The sequence below is a fragment of the Notothenia coriiceps genome, unplaced genomic scaffold (genome assembly GCF_000735185.1).
Source record: "Notothenia coriiceps isolate Sejong01 unplaced genomic scaffold, NC01 NC01_scaffold00031845, whole genome shotgun sequence".
Lineage (NCBI taxonomy): Eukaryota > Metazoa > Chordata > Actinopteri > Perciformes > Nototheniidae > Notothenia > Notothenia coriiceps.
In genome coordinates this window covers 36,223-43,065 of record NW_011364546.1, presented here as the reverse complement: position 1 = coordinate 43,065, position 6,843 = coordinate 36,223, and the positions used below count along the sequence as shown (strand labels likewise).

The following is a 6,843-nucleotide window of genomic DNA, read 5'->3' as shown; positions in this document are numbered from 1 at the left end:
TTTTTTTTAAATACTTTTTTTAAATTTCGTATTCAATGTTACAAAACAAAAATGACCATGTTCAAGTCTTAAAGTCATTCTGAGGCCTTAGTTTTGGTTTCAAATTACAGAACATCATGTATGTGTTGCTTCTTTGGGGCTTGTTTTCATAGACCTGGTTGCTTATTTCTCTCAAATCTGGCAACAGAGTGGGCGAAGTGTCTAATAGTAGCAGTAAGCTAACGAGTACTGATAAGCTTTATTTTGTTTTGATCCAATGCTGCACAACTGAACTGATCCAATGCTGCTGTGAAAGAAAGAAGCTATATCCATGTTGGATAGAATATCCAATTTAAATAAAAAAATAACCTTAAGGGACAACTTGAATGCTTTTTTTCTTTTTTTTCTCTTAATGCATTGCATAAAGATCGGATCGGGAAAAATCGGTATCGGCAAATTGTCAAAATCAAATGATCGGTATCGGATCGGGAGCAAAAAAAGGTGATCGGGACATCCCTAATGGGAAGCACTTTGCCCGTGGGTACAGGACTGTCATTAGTTTAAGAAGCATCAATGTGCTTTACATGGGAGGAAATTGTGATCTGAAATGGTGATTACCACCGCTGCTTTCCAGGAGCATAACGACCGATTTGACTTGCACATATTTTAATGAGGGTGCCAGACTTGAAAGGACATTTTAACCCACTATCTAGGATACATACAGTATGTCCCATTCTGTTGACCGAGGTTGAATTGTTTTTGCGTTTTTGTTAGAGAAATGTGGTTGTAGAGTCTACAGGCCTTGATGCGAGCAGTATTTCAAAGTACAAAAGGGAGAACAAGCATCTCTCCCATGAGCAGATTTACGCTTTCCTTTTGCACATTGATATGGTTTGGTTCAGTAGAGGGAACATAGTTATTACGTGACACTGCTTTCAAAAAGCTCAGAGGATTATCCTGAGTAACCAGGTCAAGATGCAAATAAGTACTGCTGTTGAGTTTTTTTTTATGTATTTCTTCAAGCACCACAAACCAAGTGTCATCTAGTTCCAATATATTGTAGAAAATTGGACTGTAATTATCTTTAAAACTGTGAAAATCTCACCAAAGAATCTAAATTAATCAGAATCAGAATCAGTAGGTTGACACGTATGTGGAATTTGACTTGGTGTCGTGGTGCATACATACAAGTAAAACAAGAATTAAAAACACAGGTAGAGAAGTAGAAAAATATAAAAAATAATACAAAATATAGTAAAATATAAAGTATTTACATTGCAATGGAATTTAATAAAATATGGAATAGAAATTGGCAGTAATCCAAAAAAGGAAAACAGATATTGTTGTACATTATTGTAAAACATATAGCACTATAAGTAGGAGGTTTTTAATTTAGGGTGAACCGCCCCTTTTAGTATTTGTCTATCATGTGTACACCTGAGACTGTTTTCCTATATATTACATTACATGTCATTTGTTAGACGCTTTTATCCAAAGCGACTTCCATACTGTGGACAATCCCCACAGGAGCAATTTGGGGTGAAGTGTCTCAGGGACACAACGACATGCTGACTGCAGTGGGGTTTGAACCTGTGCCCCCCTGATCCGAACACCAACGCACAACCCACTGCACCACACGCTTCTCCTACATCGTGGATTATTGCATGGTTTATCGACCCTGGCAGTAGCTCTTCTTGCAATAGGATATGATATCACAGATCAATAACCTCACAGTCATCTGATACTCCGCAGTTTACTACAACAGATAACACAGAGGTCAAGTAGCTGTATCGTATTGCATGAATTGATTGTTTCCGTAGAGCACAACAAGCTGCAGGAGAAACTCCATGCAGAGACTCCTCAGAGATCTGGCTCAGAGATCATGTGTCCAGTCTGGATAATTGAGAGCTCATGCTTTCAAAAACTATTTGTGATCATTAATCCGTGCGCTCGGCCCCATGACTCGCGCACACCAGGAGTTGAAAACGCCAGGGCCCTCCAGCCTGATTCTGTTGTTGAAACTGTGTTCACAAAGCTCTGAAATCACGCTGTGCTCCGCCAGCATGCAGAGGTGGCCCCTTTATCAGTTAAAGGTTTGAGGACCATCTTGTGTCAGAAAGGATTAAAGGGGCCCTGTTTTTACGGGGTTTCCCTTTCCTGTAGTGTGTCATATATGTGTGTGTGCATGTAAATGGTCTGCAAAGGTTAGAACTCCTGTTTTTTCTCTCCCGCTCCCCACGCCTCCATTGGACTCCTTTATTTACTTCAGGAACATAGTGATCTATTGGCTAGCGCTCCAACACATTGTGCGTGATAGGCTAAGGGGCGTGACATCTCTAAGCGGTTGACCGATCACAACAGCTAACCAATCAGAGCAGACTGGGCTCTGGTTTCAGACAGAGGGTGAAAAGAGGTGCTGCAGCACAGGCAGTATGAGAAAAATAAAGAGCTTTTTGAACATTAAAGCATGGAGACATGAAGTAGAGACACTACATGGTATATAGGCCTCATTGAAAATGAGCAAAATTGGACACGTTTGATACGGTTAGCTTAGATTAGCACAAATACTGTTAACACTGGTTTATATTTCCATTAGTTCTTGACACAGAGAATAATCTGATCAGAGAATCATCTGATCATCTCGGCTATAACTCTCAAAGGATGGTTTCACTGGGGATTGAACCCAGGACCTTCTGCGTGTAAAGCAGACGTGATAGCCACTACACTATGAAACCTCTGTATCTCCTCTCTCATCAGATGTCGTTATGTTTTTGTTTGGGTTCGTACTCACTGTCTACAGATATATGAAAAAACTTAGTTCAGAGAACTTTTACCCCCATTTGTGGTGCCTGCTAGAGAGGTGGGACTATCCTGGGAGAAAAAAGTACACATTTCTGATTGGCGGGGCGAATTGCAAACCATGCCCCGTAAAACCCTGAAAGGTTTTTTGAAGCCGCCATTGTATTTGCTGGTATTAGCATTATTAGCATTATTAGCATTAGCCCAGCGCACCAACGGAGAGAGACTAACTTATGGCAACACAAAAAAAAACATGGGAGCGGTGGAGATGAGGAGGTGTCGGCGTTCTGGCGATTTCTCAGGAAGGCTTCAGTAGAAGCTGTGGGAAGTCCCAGCAGCTTTTCTACTGAAGCCATTCCCCAACTCCGGGGACTTCCGGCCGGGGACTTCGGGTGGCAGTATACGCCGTGAAGTTGTTTGCAGCCTGCCAGTAAACCCAAAGCAGAAGAAGAAGAAGAAGTGACGTCAGCAGCTTCATTTGCCTAATCCTTATTCCGGTGTGAACGCGATCTGTACTTAGGTTGCGTTCCAATAGTCCATTTAGCTTAGGAACCTTCCTAACCAAGTGAAATTACCCGGAAGTACGTCAGTGGCAGCCATGTTAAGTGCCGTTCCAATTCTCTAAATTAAAGGAAAGGAGGTTTCAAACTTCCTTTATAACCTCCTTTAGCTTAGGACACACTGGACACCTCCCTCCCCGAATGGAGAGGAGAAAATGCTGCCCCACAATGCCTTGCAGCCGCAGCATTTGACGTCACACAACAGTCGGCCGTTCACGGACACAAACGATTATGACGGAGAAATGATATAATGAAAGTTACGGTGCTTATTAAGCATTTTAAAACGTATGTGGTAAGTTGCCAAAGTGCTTTGTTTTGAACGTTCATTAGTATTATAATCAAAAACAGAAATATGAACGTTAGTTTTTACTGAAATTATCAAATAAAGTCAACATTTCACTGAGCTGTGTGGGGTTTGTTCAACTTTTAAAAGATGTTTGAATGGTGATATACACAGTGATAGGTGTTAAGGACTAACGTTTATAATAAATACATTTGTATTGATTTTAAGATATTTTCATAGTTCATACAATCATACGTATTGGGATCATTTGTATTAATGTGGGAGACAAGCATACGTTTCACTTTCATTTTTTATTTAAATTCCAACTTTGGTCATGAAGAATATGTTTCTCTGTTGTTCATAAAGCATAAAGCAACAGCATCAGAGCACGGTGCAGAGTCTCTAGATGAGTCCGTCATTCTTATTAAACATCCATGTTGTAGTTTCCATAGTTTCCCCACAGCAGCAGACGCACAAAATGACGTCCGCTGGCGCATCATAAAGACGTCAGATAGTGAAAGTGCAGTCGGATTCTCTAAAGCACCGCAGTCTCTTCTCCTAAATCCTTTTGAATTCTCCTATCCACTATCCCTTAACCCCGTGACGTTTCACACAGAGGTCAAGGAATAGGAGATAGGGTTAGAACTTAGAAGCTGGGTTTTGGATTATCGGAACGCAACCTTAGTTCCATGGGGGCACTAAGTGCTGGGAACTAAGTAGCTACAGCAAAGTACTTGGAGTGAAAGCGGCTATGGAAACCATTCATGTCTTCAAATAATTATTGTATTTACCACCTGAACTGCTTTAGTTTGTCATAACAATATAAACTGGTTTGAGGATGTGTTTCCCCTCTGACACATTTAATTAAAAGCAACATACGACTAAAACTAGAGCAATAAATGTTATATCCTCCAAGCTCTCACTTTTATAGACCAGAAACAATAATCTAACTTTGATATTGGACCGTGTAAAAAAGAGTGTCCTTTCTAACCTTTGTGAAAGTACTGCCAGTTTTTCTTTTTTTCAGACTATATGGTCATCTGGGATCTGGCAACAGTCGGAAATAAAATCGATAGTGCTTCTCTCTTAATCAAGAGTGCTTGGAGCTTATGGCAGAGCGCCATGTTAGAAAAGAAGCAATTGACTTTGGGTTTTTAAGGAGGAAGGTGAAGCAGGAAGTAGAGGGTTCACCTGATGCATGAGAGACAAAAACACCCAAAGAGAGCAACAGAGTACTTCCTTTTGTTGAGCACTGTTAAAAACACAGTTACCAAAGCAAACAGCTTATGGCTTATGGCCATTTTTATTCACTTGCAGTTACATAATCCTCCACCCCCCCCCCCCCCCCCCTTATCTGACGAGTGATTAGTCTGAGGGGTTGTTTAACCAGGACAGATGGCTTTTTATCGCAGTACCTGACTGCCAGGGACAAACGAGACACTGCTGGTTAGTTTGTGTCTTTCCCTTTTTATTTGGCACATTTTTACTCCTAAGATCTTTCCATTTGTGAAAAAAGAAATATCATCTTGAAATTGAAGCCTTTTCATCAAGAACATTTACAATAAAGTGCCTCACTGACACTGTGTGTGTTGCTCTGTGACTGTGCCAGTAACTGTTGTCGTGTCAGTGTAAAGATTATCACGCACGATTTCCCTGAAATGTCTGGGAGAAAAACACGTCTAACTTGATGACTAAAATGAACATGTGTCTGGTCCCTATCAGCTCTCTATTCTATGCTTCTTTAATGACTGATTTTAAATGCCATTTTCTTAAAGTCTTTCATTCTTTGTAAAGCACTTTGAATTGCCTTGTGTTGAAAAGTACTATATAAATAAACTTGCCTTGCCTTGCCTATGCTGAAATACTATACCAGACAGATGTAGCTACATGGTAAAAAAACATGAAATAAACAGGGAAATTAAAAATGTTGAATGTGTTCATGTACTGCCTGCATATCTAGAAGTTAGCATTATTTGCAAACGTCTTTTTGTGTTCACATCACCTGAGCTCAAGATCAACAGTTCGCTGTGTCATATTAAAGAGGACAAATGATGTCCATGTTCATGGAGTGTCTCTACTGGGACATGTCTCCATGCTTTAATGTTCAAAAAGCTCTATTTTCTCAATCACTTATGTTCGTTCCTGCTCAGTTTATCCCTAATCCACCTATCTCGTATATCTGTAGACAGTGAGTAAGAACCCAAACAAACACATGACGACATCTGATAAGAGAGGAGAGGCAGAGGTTTCATAGTGTAGTGGTTATCACGTCTGCTTTACACGCAGAAGGTCCTGTGTTCAAACCCCAGTGAAACTATTCTTTGAGAGTTATAGCCCAGATGTTCAGATGAAGCTGTGTGCCAAGAACTAATGGAAATATACACCAGTGTTAACAGTATGTGTGTAAATCTAAGCTAACCGTATCAAACCTGTCCTTTAAAGGAGCCCAATTTTGCTTATTTTCAAGTTAATATCAGTACTTCATGCTTTAATGTTTAAAAAGCTTTTTATTTTTCTGATTCGCCACAGTTATTCCCATGTGTCTGAAAATATCACTTTTTAAAGGTTTAAAAGCAAAATGAACATGTTGGCTTGGGTTTGAAAACACAATAATGAAAACTGACCCTATGACACCATGACCGACCCATGATTCACATTTAGTCTTTGGGTGAGCTTTGATGCTTTACGTTTTTGTAGCTTTCTCTTGATTTGTGCTCACAATCTGGCAAGTGGTTGCTGCATTTTCTTTAAAGGGTTTACCCCAGAAACCCACCGGACACAACATCATAAAAAGATTGAGCGTCTTATCACATACAGACACCGCCACAACAGACTGTTAGTGGTTCATAAATTGATAATTAAGAGGTTATATTTGTGTGTGAGTCTTTATGTCAACTAATATTGTGCTTGAGTGTTTTATATTCTAAAAAAAGATGGCATAAATAACACAGGAATAGTTGGCAGTTTTCCCTGGTAGAGATGTCCCGATCCGATCACGTGATCGGGGATCGGAGCCGATCACGTGATTTTCAAAAGATCGGAATCGGGAGAAAAAGATCGGGGTATGCTTTTTTAATTTTTAATTGTTTTTAATTTTGTCTTCAATGTTTACAAAACATAGAAAGACCATGTTCAGTCTTAAATCATCCTGAGGCCTTAGGTTTGGTTTCGAAAATGTACCAATGCCATGTATGTGTTGCTTCTATTGGGGCGTGTTTTTTG

General features: G+C 39.9%; 1 protein-coding gene and 2 non-coding genes across 3 annotated transcripts in view; 1 reads left to right on the top strand and 2 right to left on the bottom strand.

Annotated features, from left to right (window-relative positions):
* disc1 (DISC1 scaffold protein) overlaps positions 1–6,843 on the bottom strand; it is a 26,963-nt gene that overhangs the window by 11,512 nt on the left and 8,608 nt on the right. The gene's annotated exons all lie outside the window — the stretch shown is intronic.
* On the bottom strand, positions 2,642–2,714 carry trnav-uac (transfer RNA valine (anticodon UAC)). The gene has a single exon. It is a non-coding gene; the product is annotated as a tRNA-Val (tRNA).
* trnav-uac (transfer RNA valine (anticodon UAC)) lies at positions 5,866–5,938 on the top strand. Its single transcript has one exon. It is a non-coding gene; the product is annotated as a tRNA-Val (tRNA).